Source organism: Saimiri boliviensis, chromosome 2 (assembly GCF_048565385.1).
Source record: "Saimiri boliviensis isolate mSaiBol1 chromosome 2, mSaiBol1.pri, whole genome shotgun sequence".
Taxonomy (NCBI): Eukaryota; Metazoa; Chordata; class Mammalia; order Primates; family Cebidae; genus Saimiri; species Saimiri boliviensis.
This window is the reverse complement of record NC_133450.1, coordinates 90116009-90130449: the sequence shown is the minus strand read 5'-3', so window position 1 is coordinate 90130449 and position 14441 is coordinate 90116009. Positions and strand designations below refer to the sequence as shown.

The following is a 14441-nucleotide window of genomic DNA, read 5'->3' as shown; positions in this document are numbered from 1 at the left end:
AAACATAGTCAAGAAGAAAACAACAGGATGAAAAAAGCTATCTATGTAAACATTAGTTATAAGAAAGCTCTATTACCATCAGATAAACAGATAAGTAATATGTGGGCTTCCTCCTTCTTTGAGGGAACATTTAAAAACTGAGAATATGAGGTTGGTGCAGTGGCTCAGGCCTGCAATCCCAGCACTTTGGGAGCCTGACGTGGGCAGATAACCTGAGGTCAGGAGTTCAAGACCAGCCTGGCCAACATGGCAAACCCTTGTCTCTACTAAAAATACAAAAATTAGCCAGGCACAATGGCGGGTGTCTTTAACCCCAGCTACTCGAGAGCCTGCCGTGGGAGAATGGCTTGAATCTGGCAGGCACAGGTTGCAGTGAACTGAGATTATGCCATATACTCCAGCTAGGGTGACAGAGCGAGACATCGTCTCAAAAACAAACAAATACCAGAGAATGGTACACTTTAAACTGCTGCATTTTGTAGTATGTGAATTACATGTCAATTTCTTAAATGACTGGTAGGAGAAGGCAGGCACTGAAAATTATATTTTGGTTTTGTAATTAAGCAAGATATTTCTTCCTCTCTCCCCCAAAAATGTCCTCTTTCAGTTTCTGCAGACTTCGTCCTTCCCTCCCCTATCCATCCACCCAGAGGAACTTTTATCTGTTCCCACCCAACCAGATTAGAAGCCTTTGTTTGTCTTTTAAGGTCTTCAAAGGTTTCCTGTGGGCAAAGCATCTGCAGGAATGCATGGGGCTGAAGGTTAAAGGCAAAGAAAACAAGGCATAAATTATTTCGCTCTCATTTCATTTGTCCTTGTACGCCCATGGTTAGTGCTTAGTGCAGTGACAAAAATCTGCTTTTGAAGGTTTTGTTTTGTTTTGTTTTTTGAGACAGAGTCTTGTTCTGTAGTCCAGGCAGAGGTGCAGTGGCACAATCTCAGCTCACTGCAATCTCCATCTCATGGGTTCAAGAGATTCTCCTGCTTCAGCCTCCTGAGTAGCTGGGATTACAGACACCCATCACCACGCCTGGCTAATTTGTGTGTTTTTAGTACAGGCGGAGTTTCACCATGTTGTCCAAACTGGACTCAAACTCTCTTTTTTTTTGAGACGGAGTTTCGCTCTTGTTGCCCAGGCTGGAGTGCAATGGCACGATCTCGGCTCACCGCAACCTCCGCCTCCTGGGTTCAGGCAATTCTCCTGCCTCAGCCTCCTGAGTAGCTGGGATTACAGGCACACGCCACCATGCCCAGCTAATTTTTAGTATTTTTAGTAGAGACGGGGTTTCACCATGTTGACCAGGATGGTCTCGATCTCTTGACCTCGTGATCCACCCGCCTCGGCCTCCCAAAGTGCTGGGATTACAGGCTTGAGCCACCGCGCCCGGCCTTTTTTTTTTTTTTTTTAAGACAGTCTCACTCTTTCGCCAGGCGCCAGGCTGGAGTGCAGTGGCACAATCTCGGCTCACTGCAACTTCCGCCTACTGGATTCAAGCAGTTCTTCCGCCTCAGCCTCCCAAGTAGCTGGGACTACAGGCGCACACCACCACGCCCAGCTAATTTTTTTGTATTTTTAGTAGAGATGGGGTTTCACCATGTTGGCCAGGATGGTCTCGATCTCTTGACCTCGTGATCCGCCCGCCTCGGCCTCCCAAAGTGCTGGGATTACAGGTTTGAGCCACCGCGCCCGGCCTGGACTCAAACTCTCACAGGAGAAACATCATGTGATCTGCCTACCTCAACCTCCCAAAATACTGGGATTACAGGCGTGAGCCACCTCACCTGGCCAGGTCAATTTTCTCTAATGGAAGTAACAAAACAGGTATAATCCAAAAATCACAGATATATCAAAAATTTTAAAACAGTGTCAGAGGCCAGGGGCAGTGCCTCATGAGTATGATCCCAACACCTTGGGAGCCCAAGGCTGGAGGATCATTTGAGACCAAGAGTTCGAGACCATCCTGGCCAACACAGCGAGATCTCTTATCTGTAAAACATTTTTTAATGATACAGGAAAACGCTAACTTGGGTAGTGACAGTTTCAATGCATCACTGCCTGGTCTTCTGGGTTTTGTTCTGAACCTTGTGATAGATGATTAAATCATGTGTCCAAGCTCAGGGACTTCCCGTTGTACACAGATGATGCTACCTGGAGCACCCCGCTCCAATCCCCCTCCCTTCAACTTGTCCCACTGTGTCATATTCAGCCCAGACCAGGGTAAGCCCCACTCATGTCATCAACCTTGCCTAGGCCAATGACCTAAAAAAGATCCCCATCAACCCTCACAAAGGGCAGAGTGACTCAGTTCACCCACATAGTGCAGGCCAGCTGCCTGCCTTGCACTGTCTCCAGACCTGGGCCAGTGTACAAACTACACAGCCAGGGCCCTGTGCTCAAAAGGGTCCCTAACACTTGCTTGAATGCTCTGCTGCTTTAATCTTTTTCTTTCTTTCTTTCTTTCTTTTGAGACATAGACTCTTCACTGTCACCCAGGCTAGAGTGCAATGGCGTGATCATGGCTCACTGTAACCTCCACCTCCCGCGTTCAAGCGATTCCCCTACCTCAGCCTTCTTAGAAGCTGAGATTACAGGCACCCACCACCATGCCCAGCTAAGTTTTGTATTTTTAGTAGAGGTGGGGTTTCACCATGTTGGCCAGGCTGGTCTCGAACTCCTGAACTCGTGATCCGCCTGCCTCAGCCTCCCAAAGTGTTGGGATTACAGGCGTGAGCCACTGCACCCAGCCCACTTTAATCTTAATTTCTGAAAATTACTGATTTTCATTTTGTGCTGATCCCTGCAGATTAAGTAGCAGTTCCTACTTCAGAGCCACTTAAGGACGATTCTTGGGTGGCTAGAGTAGGCTGGGATTTAAAGTAAGGGGCTGGCCAGGCACAGAGCCCCTCCGACAGGGAGACCTTTACCTTGCTCTAAAGTAACCCTCTCAGAGCCATTTCCTAATGAAGCCTGAAACAGCCCGGTGACCTGCCCTCAACTGTTTTAATCACTGGCTGTCCCTCTCTTCAAGAGTGAGTACATTTCACATAAATGCATAATTAATACTAACAAGAGGGGCTGTGCCCATGGACTGGGGTCCTGTCATGGGCATTCTGTGTTTGGGGTCCCTGGGAGGCACAGGACCCAGATCTGTCCTTAAGAGTATGACAACAGATCACTCTTCAGTGCCCTGTCCTGAGCAGGACAAGACCTAGCAGCCCTTTCGGTCAATGCTGAAACATCTCCCAGCACTTTGGAGCAATGGTGGCATTTGCAGGATGGTTGGCAGGAGGCCAGCTGTGCCTCAGTGACTCTGGCAGTTCAAACCCACAACCCAGCCAACTCACCCTGGGCTCCAACCAGCCTGGCTAACTGGGAACAGCCATTCCCAGCTTCACTCAGGCATCTGAAAGATCCTTTCTTTCCCATGAAGCCTCTTGCAGGGTTTCAGGAAAGACATGGAAACAGTAAGGGGAAACCACAAATCCATGTAACTGTAATAGCATCACCTCTTGGTCCATGGGGGTTGGGGGAAGGTGCTTCCTATGTTGAATTTCATTCAGATGCCAGCCTGGTGGGGGTAGGAGCAATGCCATTTGCTTCATCTCACAAGATTGCATCAGCCCTCCAAGAGACAAAGCCAGGGACTGTGACTGGCTAGCAAAACCAGGACCAGGACCGACCGGACCTCTCTGACTTTGGAGCCTTAGGGCAGGCTGCTGATGTCCACGGATCCGGGCCTAGTGTAGCCTGTGTGATCAGCCGGGGCTGAGGTTCCCTCTGCTGACAGAGCTTTCCCTCTTAAGGACACTGGTGGGGCCGCGGCCCCGTCAGATCATCTGTCCCTGGGAACACTCTTTTCCAGAGAACTCCAATGAGGAAGAGAAAGTGGGTCCACTGACTTCCGTGTCTCTCAAAATAACTTTGTAAAAGTACATAAGGACCCAACGCTGCGCTTATAATCAGACAGTTCAGGACCCTCCGTTCTGAGAGCAACAACATTGGCCATCTCCTTCTCCTGTTTGGGTCTCAAACTCTGCCTCTGCAGCCTTGTTTTGAAGGCTAAGTTTCCAGCCAGAACAAGTGCCCACGCTTGGCTCTCCCAACCCCATGCCCCTGCCATAGCCAGGAAGGCTGAGGACAGACTGCTCCCCTAGACAGAGCTGGCCATGACCGAAGGACCCTTAGAGGCAGGCAGAGCCCTTTGTCCTTTTTTGTCACTGTGCCGACCACCTTGGGAGCTGATTCTGCTCCTTAAACCTTCTGGGAACACTTAAGACCCCCCCAGCACTGCAAAAAGGATTAAGTCAACTGAGATAAGACATGTTTTTCCAGTTAGTTATAAACCACCCATGTTGGAGTTTTTATCAAACTGGCTGGTTGCTTTCCCATTACCAAGAGTCCTCGTTCTTTCTGCATAATTTCACAAGGTTTCCAAGTAAATTTGGTACTAACAGCCTATGACCATGAAATAAACAGGACGCTCACAGTGAAGTGCTAAAGCCAAAATCTTCTCTTCCATTTGCCATGCTATGAGAAAGGAGATGGAAAGTAACTTCCACCTACCAAACTTCCCCACCTCAGGCTTCTTAAGACACACATCAACAGGTGCAACAACGTTTGTGTTGGGATATGCATTTTACTATACATGTGCGTCTTTAAAAAGACTTTTCCTGGCCAGGTGCGGTGGCTCACGCCTGTAATCCCAACACTTTGGGAGGCCAAGGTGGGCAGATCACAAGGTCAAGAGATCAATACAATCCTGGCCAACATGGTGAAACCCCATCTCTACCAAAAAATACAAAAATTAGCTGGGCGTGGAGGCACATGACTGTAGTCCCAGCTACTCAGGAAGCTGAGGCAGGAGAATCACTTCAACTTGGAAGTCAGAAGTTGCAGTGAGCCTGGATTGTGTCATTGCACTCCAGCCTGTCAACAGAGCAAGACTCCATCTCAAAATAAAGAAATATTTTTCCCGGGCCGGGCGCGGTGGCTCAAGCCTGTAATCCCAGCACTTTGGGAGGCCGAGGCAGGTGGATCACAAGGTCAAGAGATCGAGACCATCCTGGTCAACATGGTAAAACCCTGTCTCTACTAAAAATACAAAAAAAATTAGCTGGGCATGGTGGCACTTGCCTGTAGTCCCAGCTACTCAGGAGGCTGAGGCAGGAGAATTGCCTGAACCCAGGAGGCGGAGGTTGCGGTGAGCCGAGATCGTGCCATTGCACTCCAGCCTGGGTAACAAGAGCGAAACTCCGTCTCAAAAAAAAAAAAAAAGAAAAAAGAAAGAAATATTTATCCCACTGACATTTATTTCTCACGCCAAGTTGGGACCTGCTGGCAAACTAGGGAGACCAAGATCCCAGAGCCAATGTGCTCACTCTCCTTAAAGGGGTGTGACACCAGCCAGAGAGGTGGACAATGTGGTAAAGGCAGGGAAAACACTGTCTCACACTTAGGAAGACAGAAGAGGTCTCGCAATGGGCAGGGCAGCCCTGGGAGCAAGTGATTCCTAATAGCAGGAATAAATATTACAGCAAGTGCATCACATGTGGGAGGAATCTAATAAGGCTGTTCTTTTTTTGTGATGGAGTCTTGCTTTGTCACCCAGGCTGAAGGGCAGTGGTGCAATATTGGCTCACCACAACCTCTGCCTCCTAGGCTCAAGCAATTCTCCTTGCTTAGCCTCCCAAGTAGCTGGGATTACAGGCATGCGCCACCATGCCTGGCTAAGTCTTTGTATTTTTAGTAGAGACAGGATTTCTCCATGTTGGTCAGGCTAGTCTTGAACTCCCGACCTCAGGTGATACGCCTGCCTTGGCCTCCCAAAGTACTGGGATTACAGGTGTGAGCCACTGCACCCCGCCAATACATTTGTTTTTTTAAGCTCCTAAGTTTGTGGCAATTCTTTACGCAGCATTACCAGCTCTGACCAGAGGTCTCAAGCACCAACCCCGGTTGTCATACCTGTGGAAAATGCCAAGTCCTCACATGCCTCTCCAGGCCTCCCAGAGACCTCCTGTGGTCCCATCAGCCTCCTAAAGGCCCCTTAGGGCACTGTCACTACACTCTGCAGGAGCCACATGAGAGCAGTGAGGAGAGGAGTCGCTGTGGAATTTGAAGCTTCTAAGTCCTGGTCCCCCAGGGCCTCAGGTGTCTTACCCAGGTGTGCTATTAACATGATGTATCGCTTGACGTTAACCTTGGCTGGCTGGCTGGGGCAGTCTGTCAGGTTTTGCCACTGTAAAGTGACTCTTTTATCCCCCTTTCCACTCTGGAAGAAAGTCACTGTGCACAGCTCACACTGACCGAGGAGGAATCCTCAACTTTTATTTATTGAGTTTGGCAACTCTGCCTGTCACACCAGCAAATTTCAAGTACTCCATAGATCCACGAGGCTGCTGACAATCACATTAGACAGTGCAGCTCACTCCAGAACATCAAGGAAAAGCAAGTACCCACACATCAGTCTTTCGGGTACCACTGTACTATTGTTTACTTAATAGTTTTCTGTAAAAGGGCTCACTTTTTTTTTTCTTTTTTTGAAATGAACTCCCACTCTGACACTTAGGCTGGAATGCAATGGAGTGATCTCAACTCACTACAACCTATGCCTTCTGGATTCAAGCGACTCTCCTGCCTCAGCCTCCCGGGTAGCTGGGAATATAGGCACACACCACCACACACACCACTGGCTAATTTTTATATTTTTAGTAGAGACAGGGTTTCACCATATTGCCCAGGCTTGTCTCGAACACCTGACCTCAGGTGATCCGCCTGCTTTGGCCTCCCAAAGTGCTGAGATTACAGGTGTAAGCCCCTGCACCCAGTCACAGGGCTTTTTTTAAAAAGGGAACTTGATATCACTACCTTGCAACGGCCCAGTATCAAGGATGGCCCTGGACGTCCAAGAGGTAGAGCAGCTCTATTCCTCCACATAGGCTTTTCCAGCCTTCCTTTCTTCTCCTCCTCAGAAGCCTGGGACAGGTGGGGACCCCTTGGTCCTGGTCCCCTGGGCTCCAGGGTCCCCACTCGAGGGAGCCTTTGTCAGTTCACAACCAGCATCACGGGCAGCTCTGACCCCTCCTGTGCCCCAGGTGTCTCTGGGCCAGAAAGCTGTAGATCCGTGCCTGCCAAACCTGGTTGATAATGAGAGTCACCGGAGAACTTTCTAAAAGCTTAGACTTTCTTGAGTCCCCAGCAAGTGGATTCTAATTGAAGATATGGGTAGGGACCACGTAAAAACAGCCCAGGTGGAGCTGATAATTAGCTACATGCCAGAGTCCTACAAGCAGGACAACCAGGCTTAGCTGTGCTCTGGGAAAATTTTCACCTGCAAGTAATGCACAGCTGTCCGATGGAAGACCCCAGGGCTTCAAGTTGTCCTGCCTTTCCGGACACAGCCATTGTACTTCTTACATACGTTGGCTGATGTATAAAACTAAGCTGTATAAAAAAAAACTAAGCTGTAAAAAAAAAAAGTATAAAACTAAGCTGTGGCGGTGGCGCAAGCCTGTAATCCCAGCACTTTGGAAGGCCGAGGCGGGTGGATCACGAGGTCAAGAGATCGAGACCATCCTGGTCAACATAGTGAAACCCCGTCTTAACTAAAAATAAAAAAAATTAGCTGAGCATGGTGGCACGTGCCTGTAATCCCAGCTACTCGGGAGGCTGAGGCAGAAGAATTGCCCGCGTCCAGGAGGCGGAGGTTGCGGTGAGCCGAGATCATGCCATTGCACTCCAGCCCGGGTAACAAGAGCGAAACTCCGTCTCAAAAAAAAAAAAAACTAAGCTGTGTCCCGACCACCCTGGGCACATGTCATCAGGACTTCCTGAGGCTGTCTCAGGAGTGTGCATCCTCAAACTTGGCAAAATAAACTGTCTAAATTAACTGAGACTTGTCTCAAATTTTCAGGGTTACAAATAATACCAGCAAATCAGGAGACCTGCCGAAGGGAAAAAGAAGGTAGTCTAACTTCGTTATGATTGCAAAAATGAATCTGGTATATCCATATAATAGGATATTACTTAGCAAATAAAAGGAAAAGAACTACTGACACAAAAAACACCATGGATAAATCTCAAAATAATCACGTTGAACGAAAAAAGCCAGAAAAAAAGAATACCTACTGTATGATTCTATTTATATAAGTTAAAAAATGAAAACTAATCTACAGTTACAAAAAGCTTATCAGTGGTTGCCTGTGGATCAGAGGCAGGAGGGAGACAGTACTGAAGGGTACAAGTAACATGTATGTAACTCTGTAACATACAAAAATTTCTTTTCAAATACTGTATCTTTTGTAATGGGAAATTTCTTAGGCTAATGCCTTAAGCATTACCGCCTTTCAATGGTTGCTTGTACCTCTCAAAATTCTTAAGCAGTTCATGGAATATAAAAGGTAGATAAATTTAAATCTGAATTCACTCTACCAATTCTAGTCAGTCTTTTTTCAGATACATAATTGATGGTTCAATTGGGATGTTGGGATGACAAGTACATCTATTACCTCTAGTGGTGACAGCTCTATGGCTAAATACCTACGTGAAAACATCTAACTTTACACTTCTAATAAGTGCGGCTTGGGTGTCACTTGACTCCTCAATAAAGCTGTTTAAAATTTTTTCGTAAAAATAAGTTCACATTGACCACCAATCGGGTTTAACTGAAACCTTACAAAATGAAGAAGGATGTCAGATCGCAGTTACATATCATGCTTTGTGGGCAAGCAATTTCAGAATAAATACAGATGTCAAATACTTAAACGTCTGTATTTCTTCCCATTCATCCTTTTCATGATTTTAAAGAAGCTAAAGCATTTTACAAAAAAATTCCATCACTTCAAGTTTTTTACAGAGACTCTCTGAAATTCAATAAACATTTAACTTTTTGGAAAAGATGGGACCTTAAACACCATCCTGTCCAACTTTCTCAGTTTACGGAAACAAACTTAGCCCCTCCCTTTATAGGGAGTTCATCCAGTCTCATGGCTTTGGAGTCAGTTCTGTGTTGCTGACACCTACCTTTGCCTTTTTTTTCTTTTTTTGAGACAGAGTTTCCTTCTTGTTACCCAGGCTGGAGTGCAATGGCGCGATCTCGGCTCACCGCAACCTCCACCTCCTGGGTTCAGGCAATTCTCCTGCCTCAGCCTCCTGAGTAGCTAGGATTACAGGCACGTGCCACCATGCCCAGCTAATTTTTTGTATTTTTAGTAGAGACGGGGTTTCACCATGTTGACCAGGATGGTCTGGATCTCTCGACCTCGTGATCCACCCACCTCGGCCTCCCAAAGTGCTGGGATTACAGGCTTGAGCCACCACGCCGGGCCCTACCTTTGTCATTTTAATCTTGACCTCCCCACTGAACTACAGACATTTATTCCACTGCCCACTAAACCACCTCACTTGACTATCTATTATCTAAAACCAATTGTGGCCAAAAGGTATCTTCTGATTCTCCTCACCACCAACTTCTCCTCCAATTTTCCCCATCTTAGTGATTGAACCATCACACATTCAGTTGCTCAACTAAAACCCAGAAATCGACTCTTCACTACTCATCTCCTGCCTTCCACATGGAATCCACACTTAAGTTTTTAGCTCTGTCTGCAAAGTATATTGCCAAAGCTGGCCCAGGCTCCATCTACACAGCTACTATGGCTTCTTACCCAGACAACAGCTCTGAAAGGTCCCCATTTACTCTTCTGCCTCTACCAGTCAGTCACTACACAGTAGCCACAGTCACGAGGCCATCAATCCCCAGACCTAGAACACTCAACAGACTTGCTACCATCATTAAAGTGACATCCTAACTCCTTATTCTGCCCTAAGAGATCAAGGCCCTTTCCACCTCTCTAGCCTCATCTACCACTATTTCTTCTCCGGATACATTCCAACATTTCATACTGACTGTCTCCAACACACTAAACTCATTTCCACCCCAAAGCCAACGCTTTCCCACCTCCATACCTGTAACGCACACAGATACTTCATCATTCATATCTCACTCAAATAACATCTTCAAAAGCTTCCCAGACCTCACAGTCTACAGAAGCATCACCTGGTGAGAAGCTGGTGGTGAGGGGAATGAATCAGGAGCCCTTTGGCTACAAGTTTAGAAATGTATTAGGTATTCAAGCGAATATTTAATTCACTTATCATAGACCCCATTTTACTGACGTTACAGTACTTATCACTATCCAAAATTATCTTGTAAAGTTCTTTACTTATTATATATGCTAATAAAATTCATTCATTCATTCATTCATTTATTCATTCATTCATTCCTGCTATGCCTATCAGAAGCATTAGCCCAAATAAGAACTGTGATCACCAGGCACGGTAGCTCACACCTGTAATCCCAGCACTCTGGGAGGCCAAGGTGGGTGGATCACGAGGTCAAGAGATCGAGACCATCCTGGTCAACATGGTGAAACCCCGTCTCTACTAAAAATGCAAAAAATTAGCTGGGCATGGTGGCACGTGCCTGTAATCCCAGCTACTCAGGAGGCTGAGGCAGGAGAATTGCCTGAACCTAGGAGGCGGAGGTTGCAGTAAGCTGAGATCGCGCCATTGCACTCCAGCCTGGGTAACAAGAGCGAAACTCCATCTCAAAAAAAAATAAATAAGTGGTACTGGTCAAGCTAGATGTACTTTATGTAACTACCAAATATCTTCATAAAATATGGAGCCAAATAATATCAATCCCTCAGCCTCCCTATATTGCTCACCACAACAGGAGGAGTCAGACAGGACAGTGGCAGTCCTCAGTGGTCTGAACTAGGGGCAGCAGAAGAGGCACTGAGGGCCAGCGTTCTGCCTCGAGAAAGAAGAAGCTGGTGGCTACACAGTATACAGTTTGTTCAGAGGCCTCCCACTTCTGAATGGTTTCCCGCTAAGAAGAAAAAAAAAGGTAAGTCTCAAAAATATACCCACATGGTTCCTTATGTGGGCGGGGGGGGGGAGGGGGGAGCGGGGGGGGGGGTAGAATTTTTTTTTTTTTGAGATGGAGTTTCACTCTTGTTACCCAGAGGAGTGCAATGGCGCGATCTTGGCTAACCGCAACCTCCATCTCCTGGGTTCAAGCAATTCTCCTGCCTCAGCCTCCCGAGTAGCTGGGACTACAGGCGTGCGCCACCATGTCCAGCTAATTTTTGTATTTTCAGTAGAGACGGGGTTTCACCATGTTGACCAGGATGGTCTCGATCTCTTGACCTCGTGATCCACCCGTCTCGGCCTCCCAAAGTGCTGGGATTACAGGCGTGAGCCACCGCGCCGGGCCGAGAAATTAAAATGTCTAATTCTTCTTCTCAATAGCTTTAAAACATGGCAAATCAAATTCTAAATTTTCTACTGTCAATTGGCTATATCAGCTGGGACTCAGGTCAGATACAGACAGGTCACTGATGCTGACTGAAAATCACCTATATTTTACTCTTATTTTTATTCGCAATGCTTTCAGGAAAAAAAATTGATTAAAATTTTTCTCATCAATCTACTCAAAGTACCATAGGCTCTTTATTCTATCAAATGAAATTCTTACTCTGAAAAATACAATGGAATTCTTTAAAGATAAAATGTGCAACCTTCAAATAGAATCTTGAGTCCTGCCCTATTCCCTGAACTTCAGATTCACATCTTCAATGTTCTTCACACTTCTACTTCAAAGTCTAGCCAGCATCTGAAACTTAACACAGTCAAAAGGAGTATCTTTCATATCCACCCTTTCTCATATTCCCACAGCCATTTCTCTTCCAGTCTGGTGTAAAAGGCTGTCACACTTACCTTCCACTGAGCTGTTAACACTTAAACTGTCCATGGGCAGTGAAGCTAAAAGAGCACAGATTGTAACACTCCTTCTGGGGCCTCAGGGCCTGCACAGAGTTTTGCTCCTCCCAGCACCCAAAAGCACTCACCCCAGCTCCTGCACACGGTTACCTGCATGTTTCCTTTCATGACGGATTGAGCACAAAGGGTTCTGGCGAGTGGAGTCTGCTCCTGCCACCGCCTAAGTGGCCAGCTACCTCCAGCACCCACACCCCAGTTCCCGCCAGCAAAGGGTTCAGGGAAATTATCCTGCTTCACTATCTCAGTCAGGTGACCAAGTCAACATCAACAGTGATCAGTCACATGGAAAGTACTGACCCTTCCCTTTGTATGATGTGATGAAAAGGACACTTCATCTTTTCAGTCTTCCTCCCAGGCATCCATAAACCCAGACGTATTATGAGAAACATTTGATAAATCCCACTTGAGGGACAATCTACAAAATACGTGACCAGTAGTCCTCAAACCTGACAAGGCCACCAAAAAAAGAAAGGCAAGTCTGAGTAACTGCCACAGTCTAAAGGAAGCTAAGGAGACACAACGATTAAATGTAATATGGTCACCTGTGTAAGATCCAGGAACACAAAAAGGACCTTGTTATAAACTGAATGTTTGTGGCCTCCCCAGAATCCTCGTATTGAAGCTTTAACCAGGAATGTAATAGTACCTGGAGCTAGGGCGTTTGGGAGTAATCAGCATTAGATGAAGTCCTGAGGGCAGGGCCCTGATCTGATGGAATTAGTGCTCTTATAAAGAGACACAGAGAACTTGTTGTTTCTCTCTTCTGGTGAGAACACACCTAGGAAACGGGACTGTGCCATGTGCAAGTGAGGAAGAGACTCCTCACTGAACCCAACCATTCTGGCACCCAATCTCAGACTTTCCACCTCCAGATGTGTAAAAACAAATTACTTTTGTTTAATCCACTCAGTCTATGGAGTTTTGTTATGGCAGCTAACTGATACAGACCTCAAGTAAAAACTAAAGAAATCGGCCGGGCGCGGTGGCTCAAGCCTGTAATCCCAGCACTTTGGGAGGCCAAGGCGGGTGGATCACGAGGTCAAGGGATCGAGACCATCCTGATCAACATGGTGAAATCCCCGTCTCTACTAAAAATACTAAAAATTAGCTGGGCATGGTGGCGTGTGCCTGTAATCCCAGCTACTCAGGAGGCTGAGGCAGGAGAATTGCCTGAACCCAGGAGGCGGAGGTTGCGGTGAGCCGAGATCGCGCCATTTGCACTCCAGCCTGGGCAACAAGAGCGAAACTCCGTCTCAAAAAAAAAAAAAAAAAAACTAAAGAAATCAATCATGTATAGAATTTAGTCAATAATAATGTATCAATATTACTTCACTAATTGTGACAAATGACCACACGAATGTAACAGGGTAACAATAGGAAAACTGGATGTAAGTTATTTGGAAACTCTCTCTACTATTTTCACAACTTTTTGTAAATTTTAAACTCTTCTAAAATACAAAGCGTATTTCCAAAAATCCGATGGCTTCCTATGACATTCTTCTTAAACCAAAGGCCTCCCAATCTCTTTTACTCATCATCTAATGCTTACATCTTGTTTACTCTGGTGTACCATGTTCACCTTTACAAGGGTTACACAGTGTGAGTTACACACATGGGCACCTTTGTCAAAATTGATCAAACTGCACACTTAAGATCTATGCATTTCTCTATATATGTTATACTTCAATTATAATTGTTTTAAAATATATGATTGCCAAATGAATACTCTAATAACCTAAAAAGTACCCTTGAATTTGGTGACTGAAAACACTAAAATTTCATTTGCTCTGGAATCTGCAATTTGGACATGGATCAGCAAGGACACTTCATTACTTCTCTATTTGCCAGTAGCTAGCGACTGGTATTATCTAAAGGCTCACTCCCTCACATGTCAGATGGTGAATGCTGGCCGTCACCTGAGACTTTAGCTGGGCCTGTAGGTTCAAGCACCAACACAAGGCATCTTTATGTGTCCTGAGGTTCCTCATGATATGGTGGCTGTGTTACAAAAACTTTATATTCAGTGTGACTCTAATTCTGTTTCAATATACACACACATTCTAAAAAAATTAACAGAAGTTTTCCCTGGAGTGAAGGAAAATGAGTGATTTTTAAACTTTCATAGTTATACATTTTTATTTTATAAATTTTATACTATAAACATGTATTACTTTCTAAATCAGATGAAAAAAATTCAGTTCCCTATTAGCGTACAAAACACACTAGTGTAAACACAAATGAAATTGAAAATGCGAAAATGTCAAACATATTTACATTATATATAAAAAAAGGAATCCTCTCACAAACAGCAAAAACATTACAAAATACTTGATTCATTCTGCCTTACTTCCCCACAGACCCCCCCCCAACACGAGACAGAGTTTCACTCCTGTTGCCCAGGCTGGAATGCAATCCGCTCACTACAACCTCCACCTCCCAGGTTCAGGCGATTCTCCTGCCTCAGCCTCCTGAGTAGCTGGGATTACAGGCACGCGCCACCATGCCCGGCTAATTTTTCTATTTCTAGTAAAGACAGGGTTTCACCATTTTGGTCAGGCTGGTCTTGAACTCCTGACCTCAGGTGATTCACCTCCCC

At 45.9% G+C, this 14441-nt stretch overlaps 2 protein-coding genes across 4 annotated transcripts in view; one reads left to right on the top strand and one right to left on the bottom strand.

Moving 5' to 3' along the window:
• The window catches only part of LOC104650532 (uncharacterized), a 487983-nt gene extending 473702 nt beyond the window's left edge, over window positions 1–14281 (top strand). The window contains exons 22-23 of the mRNA XM_074393864.1: window positions 10737–10910; window positions 11029–14281. The gene's annotated coding sequence lies outside the window, so the exon portion shown is untranslated. The remainder of the gene's footprint in view (window positions 1–10736; window positions 10911–11028) is intronic.
• LOC120360973 (uncharacterized) overlaps window positions 1–14441 on the bottom strand; it is a 123768-nt gene that overhangs the window by 40842 nt on the left and 68485 nt on the right. The window lies entirely within an intron of this gene.